The sequence below is a fragment of the Eschrichtius robustus genome, chromosome 2 (genome assembly GCF_028021215.1).
Source record: "Eschrichtius robustus isolate mEscRob2 chromosome 2, mEscRob2.pri, whole genome shotgun sequence".
In the NCBI taxonomy this organism is placed as follows: Eukaryota; Metazoa; Chordata; class Mammalia; order Artiodactyla; family Eschrichtiidae; genus Eschrichtius; species Eschrichtius robustus.
Genome location: NC_090825.1, coordinates 54,606,088 through 54,626,618, shown reverse-complemented (window position 1 = coordinate 54,626,618; position 20,531 = coordinate 54,606,088).

Genomic DNA, 20,531 nt, shown 5'->3' with positions numbered 1-20,531 from the left:
TATCAAATAGGTAAAAATCTCACGTAAGAGAAGTTATTCAAATCACTTTTAAACACAGTATTCTGATTGTGTACTCTCAATATGATTTTTTTCTAAGAAAAAATTAAATTGCAAAGAAACCTGGAACTTTACCTACGCTGTTGGTAGTGGTAATTGTGTAGCAATCTTGAAACTGTTGTGTGTATTGCAGGACCCAACAAATGAGTACAAATACTGCGGATGGTGGGAGCTTGGGTTCTTACTATGGGGGAGGGGAGATATAAATACGGACTGGGTTATGATGGTTCTTGTCTGAATATTACTCTGATGGTTATGAAATGGTAATTTTCTGAATTCCTCCTTCATTTATTAGTTGGTTTTCTCCTGTAAAGGACTTTCTTTTCCTTTTCTTCCCACTTTATTGTTTTCATATCAGAATATATTTTCCCCTCCCCACCCACCAAGGTGTTATAGTTGTTTCTGTCATTAGCCATTTTGATGTTCAAATTATGCCAGTTTTCCCAGTGGGAATTCCTGCAAGCTAGATCCTATGTCCTCTTGACATATCTCCATTATACGAAGAAATACCTTTTTTGAAAAAATTGTGACTCTATACTGAGACTCCTAAGACCAACCCAGTATCACAGAACAAAACAAAAACAAACTCAAACCATAACAAAGCAAAAAGGAAACCAAAGTAACTAGGCATGTCAAATAAATGCAATATGAGGTCCTTGATTAAATCCTGGAGATATAACTCTATGTATCATTATCCCTATATTATATACCTATATATACATATATAATTTAAATATTTATATACAGATACATTTCAGTCAGCTACATAAGACTTTATAGGGACAATTGGAGAACTCAAGGACTATATATTAGATGATAGTATTGTATCAATGTTACATTTTTTGAATAAGATAATCATATTATGGAAATGAGAATCTTTTTGTTCTTTTGAGATACACCCTGAAGTATGTAGGGGTGGACATGTCATGAAGTTATAAAGCTAAAGCAACTAATTCTAAATGGTTAAATAAAAATATGTGTAAATATGTATACAGAGAGATAAAGCAAATTTGGGATGGTATGGACAACTGGTGAATCTAGGTGAGCTATTCATTATACTTTTCTTACAATTTTTCTTTAAGTTGGAAAATTTTCAAAATAAAAAGTTGGAGAGGAGGGAGAACATGTTGGGTTAAATGAGAAAGGCCATGGCAGGCAGGCCTGGGGTCAAGTTGCAAACTTTGAATCTCTGCGGGCCATCTTAGACGGGTTCCAGAAGGCAGGGCTGCAGGGGGAGGTGGTTCAAGGCAAACAGCAGAAAACAGAACATCTGGGGCAGCAGTGATTTAGGACCTGCAAGCCCTGGGATTTTACTGATGCAGCTATTTGTTTTAAACACATATATAACATGATTTCGTTTCATATCCATATTTCACACACAAAAATTGAGGTCATGTTCCAGGTCTGTCCCAGGCCCACTCACTCAATGGGAGGCACATTTCTTGGCTTGTCTGGTGGATGGGTTTTAGTCCAAAGCTCCTTTCGTGAGTGATTTCAATTCTTTCTCGTTAATCTTGCTGTAGAATCACAGTTAAATGATTGTGGGAGAGTACATTTAAGATATCCAGTGATCAGCAATGTGGCTTCTTTTCTGTCAGGTATGACTTCGGCCTTTTTATCTGATACTTACCACACAGCTTCACACAAAACAGGTTTGCTTCACCCCCTCCCCACCCCGCCCCTGCCTCAGCACCAGTCGCCCCAGCTCCCAATACAGACTTGTATTCCTGGCATCCTGCTCTTGTTTGATGAGTTCTAGGAGGCACCAATTCTTGTTTTGTCCCTAGGAGTAAAGCAGCAACTGCTTTAAACTGATAATGACATGATTTTGCTGCCCTATAGACAGTCATTTAAACTCTGTGAGATGTGGCCACTGCCTCAAAATTCAAGCAGTGGAAATGACATCATTATCAGCCGACTCTTTATGATGAAAAATGACCCACATTAGGAAACAATCTGAACCCAAGGAAACTTCAGTGATCAATCATCACAGTTATAATGTGCTGGTCTTTTATGTAAATCCAACCCACAGTGAAGCTGGGTTTGGGTGGAGGACTTGGGGGAGGAGAAATCCTGTGGAAAAATAACATTAGGACAATATAATTAAGCAAAAGGGAAAGCTTCGGATAATGTACGTTTCTCAGGGGACCATTTCATGCCTTAGGGATCCTGACAGATCTAGGCTGAGAGCGTTGCATGATCATCATTAAAAGCGTTTGTTAAATGCCTGGAGCTACGCAGAGATGGGCTGGGCTTAGTGCTGCATGAAGTTTGTTGAAACCTGCCAAGGCCCTCCCTCCAGGAACTGGAGCCCTCCCTGGACTACCTCATTCATCGGCAGGAGGCAGGGGCTCCCCAGGTCACAGAGAAGCCCTCACATCGATCGCCAGAGGATAATGTCCTGTCAGGGGTGGGAAGGGGGTGGGGGGAGTGCCTGGCTGCCCTCATTCCCCTTCAGCCCCTTCTGACCAGCAGGCCTTTTCATCACCTTTTCACCGCCATGTGGCCAGCCACGGGGTCATGGTGGCCTGAGTATGAGTTGGAAAGGAGTGGGATTGTCAAGTGGATGAGAAACGTTGCCTGCCATGTCAGTAAACAAAAGATGTTGCGGCCATCAAACCGGCAGCCCCTGCAGCCACCCCCAACTGTGCACCCTCAGGGGATTCAGGGTGGAGAAAATCAGGATACTGGTCCTAGACAGTTAAGGTGCATATCAAAGGAATGATTTCAGTGAGCCCAGACTCTTGCATCTTCCCATACATAGAAAAGCGCTAACTAAATTCATTAATTTGAGACGTCTGGTTTCTTTAATTATCAGTAACCTTTTGATGTTCCATCTATCTGTTTTCTTTTGAAAAACAACTCTATGTCCTGGCTCCTCCCTTACCTTTTCAGTGCAGTCCCTCAGAGGGATCTGTAAAGCTATCTTCCAGGCTTAAGTCCTCAGTATGTCCACCGAATAAAACATAATTCTCAACTTCAGGTTGTGCGTTTTTTTCAGTTGACGTCACCATCCACCTTCAAGAAGACAGATGGTTTTCAGAGAGCACAGGAAGTGGAAGCTTTGGTGATAAATCTTGCCTTTATCCGTGGGCACGTGTGACTCCTCCCGGTCCCCGTCACCTGTCCTTGCTTGGTCCTTAGAGTCTGTGTTTTGTGTAGTCTCATTTTGTCAAAGCTAGAAAAGGGGGGAGTGTGTGTGAATGTGTGAGGAGGTGTAAGTGGGGTGAGGAGGGACAGAGAGATAATTAATGTGGTTGGGTTGACACCAGACAATTGCAGAGCACAGACCTATCAAGGGTACAGTTGCCTGTACCCTTGGATTTGAGAAAACACGAGGAGGTGAAATTTTATCTCATTCATCCTTCATCAAGGACTCAGGAGGCCCTAGGCCCATGGGCTAGCCTGGTAGCCTGGTAGCCCTGGATTTGTGAGTGCTATAAACAGGATGTCTACATCTTGGCCCCCATCTGGGGATACTGGGTCCCCTTCAACCTTATTTTTTCTGTGAAGCAATTTGTGGTATCATCTCTTCTGTCCTCCTTGACTCTACCGATAAAACCTGTCGTATATGCTAAAAGCAATGTCTAGGTTCTAAGGCCCTGGTCTGCTTTCTCCTTTATTCTTTAATACTCGCCTACAGGATACAAAAAACCTTTTCCACCTGCAGACCAATAATATATAAGATTCCCTCCTAGATGTTTGTTCCTTGTGGCTAAAGCTTTGCCCTCATGAGGAATACAAATGCTCCTGATAGGGCAACGCATTAAGTGTGGTGTGGCTCTGTGGATTGCAGACCCTTTCTTGTATGGCAGCTAAAAGCAGGTTTCAAAAGGATGAAGGGAGGAGTGACCTGGAGCATAAACACTGCCCCGCAGGGCAGACAGGATGGAGCCTTGGGGACAGGGGAAGATGGTGGGCCTAGGGCCCAGGAAGAGGAAAATCCTATCTCACATGACTCCATGTTTACTCAGAGTCAGGTCCTGTTCTAAATCTTTATACCAGCCACGCAGTTGATCCCTCAGCTACCTCCTGATGCTGTGTGGGAGCTTTGATTGTCCCCTTCAGGAGAAGAGGAGCCTGAAGCTCAGAGAGGTTAAGTGACCTGCTCAGGGTCATGTGGTTTGTGGACAGAGCTGGGGTTCACACCTTGGCAGCCTGACTCTCAGCTCCTGCCCTTCACCCTCTTGCTGCGCTGGAAGGAGGAGGAGCACCTGCGGGGAGAAGTCTGTCAAGCTTCCTGGAAGGAGGTCCCGGTTGCGGCCACCCAGCCCTGCCTCTAGTCCAAGGCGCCTCAGCTGTCTCTGGCTGTAGGAGAGGTGTGTGTCTTGGTGGTGGCAGGAGGTCACGCACCATCCGGAGAGGGTGATGGGCTCGCCAGCAGAGACCTCGCTCTGTTCTGGTAGGGTCACCTTCAGAGCAGCCATGGGATCTTACTTACCCTCAGTAGAAGCTAAGACCCTCCCTGGGTCACCTTTGGACTCGTAGTGCTAGCAGCTTCCTAATCGGACCCACCGTGGCAGTTTAAACACTGCCAGGAAATGCCCAGCTGATTTGTCTACAGAGATTAATGAAACCAGATCTTGGGATCTACGGACGTCACTGGACACGCTCTAGCTGGCCTCCGCTATAGTCCAATGGCCGCTTAGCGAGAGCCCCATCAGTTAAGTTAGCTCAATGAGGGTGTTTGCTGAGTGTTCTCTCACCATGTGGAAGGCAGGGGTGTGCTTTCTGCATAGGAAACAACCTTTTTTACTCTGGGCTAAAAATGAGGCAAGAAAACCCCTTTGGAACATACCCGAAAAAAGACAGTTTCTCCGGCTCCCCGAAGTAGCTGATGTTCAGTCAAGGCCTGGTCCCTGGGCTCCCCGCCATGACAGAGTCAAGGAGCTGGGCTCTTTTGGGAGCTTTGTGTTTCGGCTCTGGTTCACCCTGAATGTCCACCTCCACCCTCACCGTTTCAGGTGGGATGGGGAAGGGCTATGTGGGGCATTTTGAAATAATCATTTCCTAGCGATGGTTCAAATCATGCTTTCTCTGTTGAATAATCCATACATGGTTACCGGGAGTCATTAATCGTTGTCTGCCTTCGTGTTGCATGTGGTGGGAAACGGGGAGGGTGAAACCAACATCACTGGTCTGTTTGCCTCTCTTTGTGAGCATTGCTCTTTTGACCAGCTCAGGTCTTTCTTTCCCACTTAGCGAAGAAGGGGGCCATGGGGACCCTCTGAAAATGTTGTGTTTGGAGGGACAGAAATAATTCACTGTGGCTGAGAAGCACAGGAACTGATCTGCCTCTGTTTATAGAATCCCCCTTCATTTGTGCCTGTGGTGAGACTCTTCTGTCTGAGGTTTTGAGGACATACCGTCATTAAATTTACCGTGGTATTTATATTCAACTGGCTCAAAAGTAAATCAGCCCTCATGTCCAGTCTGCTTCTTAAAGCTCCCCAGTGAAGAGCCCCCCAGAAATTCTTGGATTCTGTTTCTTTCCTGAAAGTCCCTTAGTATATGGTGCATATTCATGACTAGATTTTAAAAGCAGAGATTTGTCATGCCCCACTTAAGTGGAGCCCCTCTTCAGAGCGTATACAGAGGACGTGTTTCTAATCAGAGCCAGATTAGGTTCATAAGTTTGGTAGCGGTTGTGATGACCAAGCCTCAGTGGGTAGAAAAAGCTGAACAGTGTAATGCCAGGAACACTGCGATCAAGAAATAACCAGGTATCAGCGGAGTTACACTGGGCTTGACCTAAAACTCTCTGAGCATAAGCTTCTTATCCGTAAAGTGGAGATAATATTGTAATACCCACCTTGAAAGGTTTTGGGAAGGCTCAAGGAAGATGAGGTGTGGGGAAGTGCCTTGGGAACCGTACAGTCTTAAACACGCGCAAATTGTGAGTCCTGGACTTAAGTTGGATCAAATAGTTTTTGAAAGAAGACAGTCTAAGTCTAGAGCTTTGTTCAACAGATATTTCTTACTGATTTTTCTCCTAACAGGATTTAATCAATATTTTGTTGTCTTATGTATAATTTTTCCAAAGACAGGCAAGTTAAAAAGGCTTGTGCTTTAAATCGTGTTGGGCAGGGCCCTGCACTTTGCCGAGCCAAGGTAGAAACTGCTCAGAGCCAGAGCAGTCCTGTCTGGAACAGGTGTATGTCCTTGTAGGACCGTCCCTGACTGGTTGCCATGATGGGTCCCCTCCTCTGCCTCCATCTTGCACCCCTGCCAGGCCTCTGAACTATCTCATCGGTACACTGATGTCTGTAGAGGCTGGGGGCTGTGGTTACATCTGTGCCCAGAGTCTTCAGGCCTTTCAGAAAGAGAGGTGGTTTGACATTTAGAGAATTATTATAAGTTCTACCACTTATTATTTTTATTTTTTAATAAATTTATTTATTTATTTATTTATGTATTTATTTATTTATGGCTATGTTGGGTCTTCGCTGCTGCGCACGGGCTTTCTCTAGTTGCGGTGAGCGGGGGCTACTCTTCGTTACGGTGGGCGGGCTTCTCATTGCGGTGGCTTCTCTTGTTGCGGAGCACGGCCTGTAGGCGCACGGGCTGGCTTCAGTAGTTGTGGCTCGCGGGCTCTAGAGCACAGGCTCAGTAGTTGTGACACACGGGCTTAGTTGCTCCGCGGCATGTGGGATCTTCCCGGACCAGGGCTCGAACCCGTGTCCCCTGCACTGGCAGGTGGATTTTTAACCACTGCGCCACCAGGGAAGTCTCCTACCACTGGTTTACTGTATGCCAGGTGCCGAACTAAGCACTTTCCATGCATTACCCCAATTAAATTTTCACAATAGCCCTGTAAGGTAGGATGTCTTATCAACCTCATTTTACAGGTAAGGAAACTGAGCTTAGAGAGTTTTAGGTCAGTTGTCTAAGGTCAACAGCTAACATAGTACAGATCAGGAGTCCCATGTGGGTCTGTCTGACCCCAAAGGTGGTTCTTAGCAGAATGCCGCTCCAGGGCCTGGCCGGGCTGGGACTGGACACGGCAGCCAGAGCCTCAGATCACGCGGCAAGATCAAACTTGGCCCTGGGGAGTGTTCTCCTCTTGCTGAAGGGAGGGGAGGCAGAGGGCTGGGAGTGCCTGCGACTTCTGTCTTGTGGCACTGAGGTACCAAACCCAACATCAGTCCCGAACTGAAAATGCCACAGGCCGGTTCAAGCAGGTGTGTACATAGGACAGATGTGCTATATATGGGACACCTTTGCTTCACTACACACATAACTGGCCACTTAAAACATTTCTTTTCCAAATAGCTACCCCCACGTATTTGGGCAGTTTAAAGGGTGGGGTGAGCTACTGATCATTACAACTCTTTGATCCAGATTTCTTACTGTTCATTCATAAGTTATAAGTTACTGCCTGAAAAAGGAAAGGAAGAAGAAAGAAAGAAAACAAGTGGGAAGAAAGAAAGAAAGTTTATTCGAGGAAGGTAAGGAAAAGAAGACAAAGAATGGGGGAAAACAGTGTGATCCAGAGTTGAATAAAATAGCGTGAAACCGAGGTCTTTGACATCTTCTCCCCCCACCCAATACCATCCCATAAATCTTTACATTACATTCCACTAAATGTGTCAGAAATGTAACTGCACTTGCAAATAATTGCTGCTATTGAATGAATCCACCCTGGCGTATCCATTTGAGCTCAAAATAACCCATGTAACCTAAGAGTAAATCAGTGACTGGACACCCAGTGCCAAGCATAATCTCAAGCAACATTTAACTAGGTTCAATATTTATTTCCCTGCCTTGAGTCACTTTGAAATGATCTGGACTCAGTTCAGACAGGACCAGCCCTAATTTTATGGTGCTCTTGGAACCCTTCCAGCAGCACAAGGGCTCAGATGTCAGGGAGTTCCAGAAAAATGAGATCCCTCACAGAAGATTTCACAATTTAAGGCACCCTCCTTTCAATATTTTGCAACATGTGGGCCTTTTGACTGAAGATATAATTTTTTGAGAAGGCTTTGAGCATCCTTAAGAAGTATGCCTCACCCACACCCCGACTCCTACCTCCTCCCTAGGGATGGGGTGGGTAAAATTAACCGGGTTAGCAGCTTGCGTAAATAAAATCTCTGAATATCCACAAGTAGGAAAAGAGTAGCCCACAATTTACCACCATTTTCCAAACAAATGCCATTTTCCGCACAATTATGGAAGCCAGATTTGGGAAGCTTCAAGACACATTCAAACAGCAGATAACGTGGCTCCAAGTTTGATGGATACAGGAACACATCAAATAAAATAGCAGCCAATTCTCAAGCTTTTGTATCTCAAATGGTCAATCAATAGAAAACCAACCAATTTTAGTGTACATCAGAGATAACTCTCAAGATGGCAGGATTGACTTATAGCTCCCTGTTAAAGGGGTATTGAGCTGACATTGAGTGACCTCACACTCAGCCAAAACATTTATTATAAAAGTCTGACGTGGTTAAGTGAAGTGATTGATAACGGCCCATTCTGCTCTAAGTGCAGGCTTTCATGTGTTTCAGTTGGGCGAAGAGTCAAAGACCTCACTTATGAAATCAAACATTTCCCTTTTGCTTCTCCTTTATCTGTAGGTGATTAATCTTAATTCAGAATAACAGCGTGCATTCTGGAGTCTGAGAGACCTAGTTCATGTCCTAGGAGCATCATTTGCCAGCTTTTGAGCAAAATTTTTTAAGTTTCTTGCAGGGGCAGTTATCTATACAGTTAGGAGGATGGGGATGGAATAATGTATTTAAAGCAATTAGTAAAGTGCACAGGCACATACTCAAGAAATTCTAGTCACATTATTGTTCTAATAATAATGTCATTGCCATTACTAAAGCAATGACATTATTAACTAAAGTTATTTTGGCTCCTGACTTCACAGTTCCATAGACTGTTATGCTATCAGCAAAGATAATAATGACAATAACAACAATAATAATTATATTACTTTGTCGATACCTGCTAGTTACCAGGCACTACACTCAATGCTTAAAATATATTTTCTCATTTAATTCTTACGACAGCCCTTTGAAGTTGGTCGCTGTTATTATCCCAGTTGTTAGAAATGAGGAAACTGAGGTTCAGGGAAATGAACAAAATTACTTGAGATCACACAGTTGGCAAACATCCAAACCCACTACATTACATTGGCCTCCCTGCCCCACGTCACATAGATTATTGCTTTTTGTATTATTACATCCTTAGGGGAACAGAAAACTTTAATAATTTGGGGGAAGTCACTTTATCTCTCTGGACCTTAGGTTTTCCATCTGTCAAATGAAAAAGTTGGAATGGATTATATCAGAGATTTTAGGATTTCAGGATTCTAATGCAGTATGTTGCTGTCAAGGGAGAAATGCTTGGAAAATGGGTATATTGGATTTTTTTTAATGATTGAAAAGGAGATGGTGTACAAGTCTGACGTGGTTGCTTCCTCCAATCGGGCTGGAAGGAGGAACATCATTGCCCTTTCCATAATGGTCTGATTCCCTCTTCTCAAGCTATCCTTTCAGACTATACTGTGGAGGAAACTGTCAGCTCACCCAGATACGTTTGTCTGCTGTGTCCGTGGTATTCTAGCAGAAGCTAGGACGATCCTTCTTGGATTGACCTTTATTTACTCCCTGATCCGAACCTTGATTCCTCTGAGTTGCTTAACAATATCTCCTTCTTCCCAAATCCTAAAATAAATCCTCCTGTCATTCTGGGACTAATGTTGAGATTAAAAAGTTATTGATATTGGGTCCTCACACTTCAGGGTAGCTGTAAAATGAAACCACTGATCACGTTGTTGTTGGGTTAGGGTGTTTAAAATATTTCACATCCTAGCCACAAGCTAAGCAGTTTCCAGATACAGCCTGTTTTGGGGCTGGGCTTCCAGGCTAGAGAAGGTCGGCAAATGTAGGGAGAAGTGGCTTGAGGATGGAAGGGTCTAGAGGTTATAGAGGGGAGTCTGAGCCTCAGTTTCTGGCTGGATGCAAGCCCTGGGCATTTCCTGGTGACCTGTGTCTAGCGCCATGACATAGACCCAGTGTCCTGGCTCTGAGCCCTCAGTTTCGCTTCTTGATCATGGCTGTCTGCTGGTTTTGGCCTCTTGAACCATTGTTTTATCCTGGTAGTGAGAAGGGCATGCAGAAATATTGTATATGATGGATTGGCTCTTCAGAAATAGTCAGGACTCCACATTTTGGCCTTTCACTCTTTTGGGATTAGACTAAGGAAAATGTGAGAGGAAAAAAAAAAACCATCTGTCTTCAGGTCCTAAGACTAGTCCCTTTATAATGTGTTTATATAGACAGGAACCTGTGGAGAGGATCATTTGATCACTCCAGTAATTTCAATCAAACCATAGATTGTTGGGGAAAAATCAGAATTAAACAACTTATTGAAACTAAGGATACTAATCAGTTATGTGGCTAAATTAGAAAAAAAAAATTTTTTTTTAATGTGTGTGCTTTAATCGACTTACATGTGTGGACCCAGACCAGGTCAGGGTCCAGGCAGATGCATGGGAAGTTCCAGTTGGCCATTTCATAACTTCTGACAATTTGAGGAATATTAATAGAAAGTCTCCATTGGGTGAAGTGTTTTAGGGATTGGGGAGGGGGACAGAAGTTGATGGTGTGCTTTATGGAATATTCTTTCAACATTAGAAAGCAACTCTTGAATATTTGCTATTGATTTATCTTTAAAATAAATAAGAATATATTTTTTCTTTTTGAAAAAGAAACCAAAACAACTCTTAATCTGAAAGTGATTGGTTCTGTTAGTTTGTACCTGCCCATTAAAATTCAGAAAGTTACTCATTTTTTGGTATTTTCCATGGGAGGATTAGAATTAAGTTGTTAAGCAAGATTTTTTGTCTTTTAAATATTATTTACTGAAAATGTGACCCAACTTTTTATGGAAAATGTACAAAAGACATAAAAATGTCGGTTTTTTTTGTTTTTTTTTTTTCTTGAGGTCTCCCTAATCCTTGCAGTTCAAGTCTTGTAGAGATTTTACCAAACCTGTTTTTCAGGGATTTGAAATCTGCTCATAAAAATTAACTGCAGGCCTTTATGCAGGTTAAAAACAGAATTCATGTGGTTTTTAAAAGATCTTGTAAGCCTTTAAAAGAAGGACTAAGAAAAATATACCTTCCTAGATGGCTTTTCCTGTGGCTACATGGCCTGTTTAAGGAACCATTACAGTTCAGTAGATCATCTTACCCCTGCCCCCCAGCAGCACGAAGTATTTCCGGTTTTATTCGGAGCCCTCAATGGAAAATGCCAGCTGTTCTTTTTGTTTGTTTGTTTTTCCTACTGAAAATTGAATTAAGAGCTCAGGAAAAGTATAAGATAACTTCACAGTGCAGAGCTTGAGTTCCTGTGTGGGTCCCAAGGGGGCTGAGGTCTCACTCACCCTGTACTCAGGAACAGATTATATTGTCCTTGGAGCCACAGTGTGGAACATCAATCTTATCCTCCCAGGCGTTGTAGGCCAGACCTGTCCACGGCCCAGTCCTGTTTCTTTTGGGTCCCCATAACAAAGGAGGATGTGCTTTCAAGGTCACAGATCATCTCCCGATCCAGGGTCAGCTTGGCCCAATGGGAAGCTAAGAAAATACCTCTGGGCTACTTCACTCATTCTCCGGAGAAGGAGAAACTTCCATGACTGCTGAGGACAGCCTCTTTGGACTCTGCTCAGTACAGCTCCTGCTAATGCTTTTGGCTTGTCCTAGGGTGATGTCACAATGCCCTACCCCTGCGGGATTATGGGAATGCACCAAGATTAGCTCCTTGGTGGGAGGAGGAACTATATTACAGAAGATACAAAGGTTCATTCATTCATTTACTCATTCATTCAAGCTTATAGTGAACATGTACCCTGCACAAGGCACAATTCTCAGTGCTAAAGTTATGAGCTGAGAGATGTAAGCCTTGTCCTCATGGAGCTGGAGCCTCCAGGTGAGGAGAAGCACACTGATATGGTACAGTGTGTATAGTGAGTAACTCAGTACTAGGACAGGGGGCTGTGGGGCGGAGGAGTGGCATCTAACCCACTCCTCTCCCCACAGCTGGGGAGGGGTTTATGGAAGGCTTCCTGGAGGGCATAACTCATGGGTGAGGTTTGAGGAACGGATACAAATGAAAGGCCTGGTATCATCATTACAATCAATAATTCATTTCCAAGATAGGGATTTTGATGATTGTAATTGAGTCCCAAAGGGTATAGCCTTTTAGGATGTAGCCTGGGATCCTTCCTTTCTAGCTGCTGCTTTGAAGAAGGAACCATTTTATTCCCTAACACCCAGTGTGGTCTCCAAAGGACTTTATCCCATTTACTATCAAAGCCCCTAAGATTAGATGACAACTTGACCAAGCTCGGATTCCCATCCCTACTTTCTGTTATTTCTATATGTAGGACTAGACTGGTCACTGCTGCTTGGCCAGGTCACACTGTCTGTCTCATAAAGGATCTTACCAGAGATGCCGCTCAGGAAAGGGACTCTGTTCGTTACGTGTCCCAGCATAGTGCTTTAACTACAGGTCCCGTGGAGTAAGAATTAACTACTCTGTGGTATCAAGGAGGGTTCCTTCTCCCAAAGCTGAGACAGAAACCTAAATGATGTTGCCTTCTGAGTGAAGGAAGAAAAGCTTCCTTATTCTGAAAGGGAGAAATCCAATAGCTTCACCCGTCTATGACTTAGAGCCTAGTAACTAGCAGGTAACATGAGCTCATGCCCTTTCCTCAAGGGGGCAGCTCAGGTCCCCTCTAGACTTGTAACTTTATTCCTGATTTTAATAGGTTTGGGTCTCTTGTTTCTCAGCCCCCAGATGTTAGCTGCAACAAGCAAAGAAAGGGGAAGGAATGAAGGAGTTGGCTTCTAGAGGGGACCAGCAGAGACTGCAGTCAGTGGGGCAACAGGGAAAGAGCAAGAGGAGACCCATGAGAAGCAGACATTAGAATTTAAAACATAAGGAAGTTCTGGCCAAGTGGGCTGGAGGTAGAGATTCGGTAAGAACCTTGAGTTTTTCCTTTCTTCAGTGAGTCTTGGATTCTGCTTTCCTGGCATTTTGTCCGATTGAAAAATGCACTAAGCGTTTTCCTAATTTTTAATTGACATGAAAATTATGGTAATTTGTGAGAAGAAAGGATTTTCTCAAGTCACTTTGTAAGTCATTACAAAGGTATTGCTCTCCTTGATGAGAACTAAGGTAGAACCATATTCTTTTAAGTACTCTTTTCTTAAAGGAAAGTAACAAGGCTTAATGGATGAGCAGCAGATTGTTTATCTGGAACCTGTTTCTATACTGTTTCTGGCTTTGCTTTCTTGAACTCTGAAAATAACTCTACCCTCCTATTCTGTGTTGTTGTTTTTTTTAATGGGGCTGGTTGCCCTGACAGAAACTTATGAGTGATACACTCTTGTAACAGAGGTGTGCATGCAGAGAGGTTTTTAGAAACATAGCGTATATTTACATGAGACTTGGGAAAGGAAACTCAGGCCACCAAATGAATATCAGATGATATCTAGAAGGTAATCAGGGAATAAAAGAGGTTGCGTTCTTCATCGTACAGATGGCGAGACTGACACACAGCAAGGTGAAGTAATCTGGTTGAGGTTCTATGAAGGGCAATGATGGAATTGATATGAACCCCCTCGGATCCTGAGGTTTTCCATCAGATTATGATATTAACGTTAAATTTGTATGCCATTCAAACTAGTTGACCCTCCCTTTAATTTTTATGCATGTCCTAAATTTTATTTACTACGTGTTGGAACTCTTCTCTTGATACTGCGTTTGAAATTATGTTATGGCTCAAGCTTTGAAGGTTTATAATGCAATGGCCAGACTTTCATTTGGCACCGGTTCCCAGTGATCTAACTAAGCCATTTAAAGCTTAGCAAGGGAGCCCAGTAAGACATTGAAGTTCTGTCCTGGAGCTGATTGGCTGAATGAGTCTTGGCTCCCTAGAGAAACCTCAGGAACAATGATTGGCATCGTCACACTACTTTTGTGGCCAAGGTGGTACATCTCCTGGGAACTTCCCAGACACTACTTCTGTGCCAGGTTTCACATGGCCCCAGCTGTTACTGAGGGGCTGAGAGAACCACAGTGAACCCAAGCAAGAGGATTTATCAACTGTTAGGGGCTCTTTCCACACATCACCATCACCCTGCCCTTTCTTCTCCATCCATCACAGTCTATCAGGATCGTTCTTATAAAGCCTTTGAGAACCTTGAAGAAATATGCCCATCCATTCATTCTACATCCATTCACAAATACTAGGCACCTACTAAGTGCCTTGCCCCATGCTAGACAAATAAAACATGTGATCCCCATTCACCAGTGGAGTAAATGCCATTGTCCAGGTGAGGCATAAGCACATAGAATAAGGTATAAAAGGATACAATGCATGTATATTGTGAGGTAGTCCAGAGAATGGAGTATGGAATATGGGAAAGAGCATGGGCTTTACAGATGACAGATCTGGGTTGAAATCCCATCCCTGCCACTCACTGATTCTGTCACCACAGTTTCCTCTAATGTAAAATAGGTTGTGGTAGCTATGAAGATTAAATAAGATAGCATATATGAACTGCTTAATATAGGCCCTAGTATGTAGCGAGTAGTCAATACATATGTGCATGCATAAAATATTATCATTATATAGATTATAAGAATACAAGAATTCAGAAAAGTGGGAGCTCAGTGCAGGCTGGATGAGAGGAAGAGATCTATACACTGGAAAGATGTTGGTCCTTGAGGAATGAGTTCAAATTAGACAAGGATGGGGTTAGAAGAAGGGCACCCCAGGCGGTCCCGGACACACAGGAGAGCAAAGGTCTGGAGGCAGCAGGGAAGGTCTGGAGGGCTTCCTGGGAGAATCCAGGGGTGGGGCCCTTGGGGAGCACGGAGATGAGGTGTAACCAGATTTTGGCGAGGCAAAGCCTCCATCTCCTCTCTCAGGTAGCCCTTACCGGCCTTGGTCTGCTTCAAAAGCTGCAGGCTTTCGAAATGTTCTTATAACTGTCACTTCTACCACGTTTTAGCAGAGGTAATCCAAAGTCTAATAATCAAGAATCTTTTTTGTTGTTGTTGTTGGGGGAAGTGGAAATACCAGATACACTGACTGAGAAGAAAGAGCTAGCAGGTAAAAAAAGATCATGGAAGTGGAAGAGCATCTGTCATTTTCTTACAGGGTCTCCCTCTCTCCTTCCAAGACCCTTGTAAAGTCCTGCTGATTTATGACTTTGGCAGACTTATGACGTTCTTGACACTAGAAAATTATCCTCTACCCCTACTCCCAAATGGCACCATGAATATAGTTTAGACTTATTTGTTAGTGTATTTTCAGTTGGGCTTCTACAAGTTGTCTTCTTCTGCTATTTCTTCCTAATTACATATCATGGTAAATTCCTCCCACGCCCAGAAAACCCAGAGGCATTAGCTATCTCCATTACCATTCACAGACCTGCTTAGCTGAATGGGCAGAAGCCTGCTATAGCCAACTTGCTATCCTGAAAGAATGATTATGTGTCCCTTGGGAATTTTGTGAAGTGTGTTTCCTGATAGCCTCGCAGAGAAGAGAAGCAATATACATTTCCCATCCAAATCGGTGTGCAAAGCTCCTTGCAAATGAGTTTCTGAAGTTAAGGGTCAATAATAGCTGGCACCTGGGTCATCTAGCTAGCGCTTTTCTTAAAATAGGGTAATGGAAATAGCTCAGTTCCCAATGTCCACCCTCAGCAACGCCTCGCTCTTTTATTTTAAAAAGGAATTAGTATAGCCTTTGGAATTGTCATTGTGACTCCTTAGGTCACAGAGAAACAGCCTGCAAAATCCATGGGTTGCAAACTCATTATATATTAGCTGCAAACTAGAGAGACCACGCTGTTTGGTGCAAGGATGTTATTTTATCCCCTCTTCCCTCTGTGATGCATGTTGTGCAAACAGAAAATAGGATGTTATTTACCTACTGATCTCTTGGGATGATGCAGAGCTGTCCAAAAACAACGTGTAGGGGATTGTTTAAATTTTTTTGCAAGTTAGTATTATTCTGTTTATTTCTTCTATTATTTATTTATTTATTTATTTATTTATTTATTTATTTATTTATTTATTTATTTATGGCTGCATTGGGTCTTTGTTGCTGCGTGAAGGCTTTCTCTAGTTGAGGCGAGCGGGGGCTACTCCTTGTCGTGGTGCACGGACTTCTCATTGCGGTGGCCTCTCTTGCTGCAGAGCATGGCCTCTAGGCACATGGGCTTCAGTAGTTGTGGCATGTGGGCTCAGTAGTTGTGGCTCGCGGGCTCTAGAGCGCAGGCTCAGTAGTTGTGGCGCATGGGCTTAGTTGCTCCGTGGCATGTGGGATCTTCCCAGACCAGGGCTCGAACCCGTGTCCCCTGCATTGGCAGGTGGATTCTTAACCACTGCACCACCAGGGAAGTCCCTCTTCTATTTTTAAAATAACTGTTTCCTTTGCTGCATTGGCTTCAGGCACAGCAACAAAGAATGAACATCTTCTAATAAATAAGATGTTAAATAGCAACAGTGATTCAGCTTATAGTTTTAAGTACATAAACTGTGTTCTTGGGTTTTTCCTATGGGGAGAGAGGGTAATGAAAATGAATGGCTCCCAAGCTTGATATCTATTTGAGAGACACGGGGATTCTGTATCATTATTAAAAAGACGAGTGCCGTAACCTCATATGCTTCTTAGTGACTCAACCCTAACCAACTCCGAACAAGTCAGCAGATCTAACTTGTGATTAAGAAAGAGGCAGCTTCTCTGTTATAAATGTGTTAATATTTATTGTGCTACGGGAGTGGTGACGTAGAGGAGGGAGAGGCTGGGGACTCTACTTGTAGCAAAAATGATAGGAAAACCTCCAGGAAGGGGCTTCAAGAGGAACAGTACAATCCCGCGCTAAGGTCCTAATTCACAGGTGCTTCCCAAGAAATAAAAGAAGGGGCTTCTCTCTTGTGTGTGATGTGGAGGTCATGTCAAGTCTCTTTCATGGGCAGCGTCTGCCACAGCAGACAGGCATCCTGTCTGCCGAAAGATTTATGGTGAAAGAAATCCTAAGGATGGGCTCATTAAAGGGGAAAAAACAAAACAAAACAAAACAAAATACCTCATTTTAGAATTCAGCTATCTCTTGCATAAAACAAGCCCAGTCTTTTGATTTCAATTTTCTTTTTTTAATCACCACCTCTTTCAATTTTTAATCCCTGAGAAAACAGACAATTGCTAGTACCTTAGGCCTCTTTGGGGGGATATTAAGAATGACTCCTACGTTTAGCCCTATTTTCAGAGCTGATTATTCCATTTTCTTGGAATCTTATGTCAAGAAGCTCTTGAAATAGTCTCTTTCTCAAGAACAAATCTTGGTCAGTTTCCCCAGTTTGTCAGGTCCTGGTGCCAATTAATTACAGTCTCTTTGATTATCTCTTTCTGTTTTGTGTGTGTGTGTGTATGTGTGTGTGTGTGTATGTGTGTGTGTGTGTGTATGTGTGTGCTTTTTCCCCTCCTGATCACTTTTCTCTTGTCTTTTATTTTCTGCTGCCATGTTGCAGCAAGCCTCAAGTTGATATTTCTCCCATTATTTCTCTGGCGTTAGTCTGTCAATTTCTTGCCCATCAGAACATATCAACAACTAAGACTAAAACTTAGGTCCCACAGCTACAGGTTCTATAGCAAGAAATACAAAGATAGCATCCCACTGTAATTAGGGAAGGTGGCCATGCATCACAATTACAAAAAGGAAGCAGGTCCCCTGCTGCAAGTGCAGTGACCTATTGAAAGCCCATCATGAGTATTAATTTGTGCAACTCTTTTGGAAGACAATTAGATAATATCTACTGCATTGGAAAAGGCACATACATTTGACTCAGCAATTCCACTGTTAGGAATTTATCTTATTGATATATAATAGATCTACAATACATAAATATATACACAGGAATTTAATTGAGCGTTGTTTGAATAAGAATAAAAATTAAGCCAACTTAAATATCTTACAAAATAGGAGTAAATAAATAGAACATGAAACATCTTTACAGTGAAATATCAATGCGGATATGGAAAGTACAGATTATGAGATTCAAAAAGTTTCAGAACTATTCGCATAAAATGATTTTATTTATATTAAGATTAGTGGCATAGTATCACACTATAACCCAAGGTATAAAGTAAATACATGAGTCCATACTGATATAAGTAAATAAATAAGGAAGAAAGGATTTTTCCCTTCAGAAGAATTCCAAATAACATATATAGATATCACCCACTCAGGAGGTAGAGCTTAATTCTCTTTTCCTTGAGTGTGGGCCAGAGTAAGTGACCTACTTCCAAAGAATGGAGTATGGAAAGGGAACAATACTAATGTTACAGAGGAGAAAATAGGTAGATATTACCCATATCACCATTATCAACATGGTGATAAGCCATGTTGATAGTATGTACCCTCTGATATAGAGTGATGAGAAGGGCACTTCAACTCTGTGGTATTCTGCTTCCAAACCCATAACACCAGTGTAATCATGAGAAAACACCAGACAAATCCAAATTGAGAGGCATTCTATAAAATATCTGACCAATACTCCTCATAACTGCCAGTGGTAATGATAAAAATGCAAGACCAGAAAACAGAGCAGAGGAGATTAGGAGAGATGACAACTTAATGCAGTGTAGATCCTGGTTGGACTCTTGGAACAGTAAAAAGGACGTTAGTGAAAAAACGAGTGAAATCTCAATGAAATCTGTAGTTCAATTAATAGTAATGATTCCATGTTAATTTCTTAGCTTTGATAAATGTACCATGACTATGTGAAATGTTAACAATAAGGGTACCTAGATGAGGGGTATATGGGAATTCTCTGTAACTTTTCTGTAAATCTAAAATTATTTTTTTGAAGTTAATCTTCAAAAGGCAAGGGAGGGTTTTGATAACACACTCATGCACAGAAATTTCTGGAAGTCTAGCCAAGAAACTGTTAATATAGTTTACTTCTGAGAAGCAGGATCGGGGGGAGGGCATGGGAAATGAAGAGAGAGAGAGAGACAGAGACAGAAAGAGACCAAGAAGGGCAAAAGTAGGAATTTTATATTTTCACTTTTACTACTCTTCACTATTTGATTTTTTCCCTGTGTTTGACTTTTATATGGCCACCATGATTGTCAAACCACTCTCCTCCCTCAACATACTCTCAGCTCATCTTTCCAAAACAAAAGGGGAGACATTTCATTTAGCCATTGTGCTTAAGAACAACTGTGGGCATATAGTTCTGTGCAATGGTATTAGCTTAATATCTGTGCATGTCATATAATGGATCTCATACCCTGCATCTCACATTTTAAGGTTTTAGTTCTCCTCAGATTGTCATTTATCATAACATTAGTTATAAGGGAACAATCATTCAAATCAACAATCCCCCTTGCTAGAGATTTATTCAAGCCCAAAACACTTATGTTCCATCCCTAGTAAATTTTTTTTTAAGTTGACTCTTGCATATAGATTTCCATACCTAATTCACTGTAATAATAACAAAAAGTCGTTCGTCCACACTGGCATCATCTTGAGGTCATGGATTGTTTCAGAAGAGGAGAACTTCTCAGTGAGAATCACATCCAATTAATTGTTTGGGAAGAGGAGAAAATGATTGGCAATTAGAGGATGTTAAACTTCTAGCTATCTAGAAAACAATAAAATAGATAATGGAATGAAAGCCACTTGATATGATTTAGTTCATAAATAAAAGTCATTCAGAGACCACCTTTCCTACCTCCTCTCAAGATGCAACAAAGATTGTAATGTTCAAGTAAAGAGTTTGGGCTGGGATCAAGAATTTTTGAGACTGTGTGTAAGAAAACTGGTGCACACACCTTGCCTGATGATTAGGCTTGAGGAGAAGCGGAGCATGTTTACTCAAAGAGGAGTTAGAAGGAAGGGAATAAGACTAGTGATGTCTCACTTCTGGGTAGAATAATTATATGTTAATGGAGGTGGGTTGAATGTAGAAAATTATCTTGGCATCTGGCTAAAATCAGTGAATTCTGTCTGCTGTTCTGAAGATAAAGTTCAAAAAGTTGACAGAGACTTTTCTCAAACACAGACTTTTGTGTAGATTTGTCAGGTTTTCTTCATAGTTTTGCTTTATTTTTGTTTTTTGGTTTAGACAGGACAGGTTCTCTGTTGTTTCTTGGTTTCTTTCTTTCTTTTTTTAATTTAATTTAATTTAATTTTTTTTCACACACACACACTGTATTTTATTTTTACAAGAGATAAATAAACTGACACCAAGCATTGTAAATGGATGACCACAACAAAAGCATCAATGATTGCAATTACCAAACACGAAACACTTATACTGTGTCATAATATTGACATTCAGTCCAGTAATCCTCCACTGTAACAGCTCCTTTACTTTGCAGTGAAAATTGATTTGTATATTTTTTGCCTCTGAGTCCCTGTGGGATTTTTTTTTTTA